Raw genomic sequence first — 2,227 nt, 5'->3', positions numbered from 1 at the left:
GGAGTGCAATGGCGCGATCTCGGCTCACCGCAACCTCCGCCTCCTGGGTTCAGGCAATTCTCCTGCCTCAGCCTCCTGAGTAGCTGGGATTACAGGCACGCACCACCATGCCCAGCTAATTTTTTGTATTTTTAGTAGAGACGGGGTTTCACCATGTTGACCAGGATGGTCTCGATCTCTTGACCTTGTGATCCACCCGCCTCGGCCTCCCAAAGTGCTGAGATTACAGGCGTGAGCCACTGCGCCCGGCCAATTTTTGTGTTTTTAGTAGAGATGGTTTCACCATGTTGGCCAGGCTGGCCTCCATCTTTTGACCTCATGATCCGCCTGCCTCGGCCTCCCAAAGTGCTGGGATTACAGGAGTGAGCCACTGTGCCCGGCCGGAAGTGCCTCTTCTTTGCCATCTTAGCTTGAAGCCTGGTGCTTCTGCAGCAGGCACAGATGCCCTTTCACTCTCCTGACTGCTTTTCTCTCTCTTGGGTTCCACTGCTGTCCAAAATTCTGTCTCTGTTTAACGCAGGGTCCGCAGATGACTGTCCCACCATCAATTTTATAAACATTGGCATGAAGCTATGACCATGATTTGCACACTGTCTTGGCTCTTTGTCAGCACACAGTGACTTGTGGCCCTTTGAGCCTGATTATTTGCTGTCTGACCTTGTGTAGAAGTTTACCACCCGATCGAAGGTATCAGGAGCTTCTGCTTGTCCCCTGATCCCTTCCAGTCCTAAGTACGATTTGTTAATTATGCTTCTTCAGCTTGTGTGGATGTGCACAGGAAATGAGTCACGCGTTTCATGCAGGGAATTGAATCTTGCTGGTAACGGTGAGAGTCCCTCCTCAGGGCCATTGGGGCATTGCTCCACAGGCCCAGCCGGAACCTTTGGAAGCCCTCGGAACACATGGCTGTGTTGCCAGAATATCCTAAAGAACCGAGAGTCTGCTCTGTATTTGCAAACCATACTGTCAGGAATGCTTTACGGCGTTGATGTGTTAAACACTGCTTTGTGACGGTATTGAGGAAGCAGTTGTCTGAGGAGTCCTTGCCTGTCTGTGACGGTAGCACACTGTCACCTCTAGGTCTGCCCCAGCAGCTGTTTGCTGAGGAGAAGGCAGCACTGTGATATCCGTGCTCCTGAGGGCTGAGCTACACGGCCCTCCAGAGCTCCTGTACCTCCTTCCTGGTCCTTCTGAGGCGCATGCAAAGCCAGGCGTGGGCCAGCGCCCGTGGTTACGCTGTGGCCTCAGTCACATTGTAGCTTCACATGCCACAGAGCCTGCCGCAGGGCTGGCTGCATTCTGTGTCCCCTCCAGTTCCTCAGAGACCCATGCTTGTGTGACGATGAGGAGGGATAAATAGGACCAGAGAGCCAGCCACAAAACCGTCCAGAGACCATGAGTCCGATCTGTAGACAGAAGACAATTTTTTTTTTTTTTTTTTTTTTTGGGAGGGGGTTCACTCTTGTTACCTAGGCTGGAGTGCAATGGCGCGATCTCGGCTCACCGCAACCTCCGCCTCCTGGGTTCAGGCAATTCTCCTGCCTCAGCCTCCTGAGTAGCTGGGATTACAGGCACGTACCACCATGCCCAGTTAATTTTTTTGTATTTTTAGTAGAGATGGGGGTTTCACCATGTTGACCAGGATGGTCTCGATCTCTTGACCTCGTGATCCACCCGCCTCGGCCTCCCAAAGTGCTGGGATTACAGGCTTGAGATACTGCGCCCGGCCGACAGAAGTTTTTAAAAGGGACTTCAATATGCCAAAAAAGTAAACAGTAGTTTTTTATGAGTAGTTAAATTGCAGGTGAATTTAACCGTGTACTTGCTGTCTACTGTGTACGGTATGTCTTCTTTTCATGTACCACTAAGAGAAGTGCCAGTTACCTGTAAAAACTGCCAGTTACCTGTAAAAAGCCAGTGGACATATGACGCATCCAGGTATAAGATGTTAAAATGTAAGATGCAGTATTTGAATTGCCCTGATTTTCAGTATGGAAAATTAGTACCCTTGAATGGAAATTATAGTACTCTTTTAAGCTTTCCTTTTAGGTTCAGGGGTACATGCACAGGTTCCTTATTAGGTAACCTGCATGTCACGGGGGTTTGGTATAGGGACTATTTCCCAGGTGATAGCATAGTACCCAATTGGCAGCTTTTCCATCCTCCCCCTTCTCCTCCCCCCTCCCTCCTCCCTCAGGCAGGCCCTGGTGACTGCTCCTCCCTCCTC

The 2,227-nt window shown here is 50.6% G+C and overlaps 1 protein-coding gene across 2 annotated transcripts in view; it reads left to right on the top strand.

Moving 5' to 3' along the window:
* The window catches only part of ANKLE2 (ankyrin repeat and LEM domain containing 2), a 32,579-nt gene that overhangs the window by 20,639 nt on the left and 9,713 nt on the right, over positions 1-2,227 (top strand). The gene's annotated exons all lie outside the window — the stretch shown is intronic.

The sequence above is a fragment of the Sapajus apella genome, unplaced genomic scaffold (assembly GCF_009761245.1).
Source record: "Sapajus apella isolate SASKATOON/1434 unplaced genomic scaffold, GSC_monkey_1.0 scaffold230, whole genome shotgun sequence".
NCBI lineage: Eukaryota > Metazoa > Chordata > Mammalia > Primates > Cebidae > Sapajus > Sapajus apella.
Note: the sequence above shows the minus strand (reverse complement) of the source record. Positions and strands in the feature narration are given on the sequence as shown.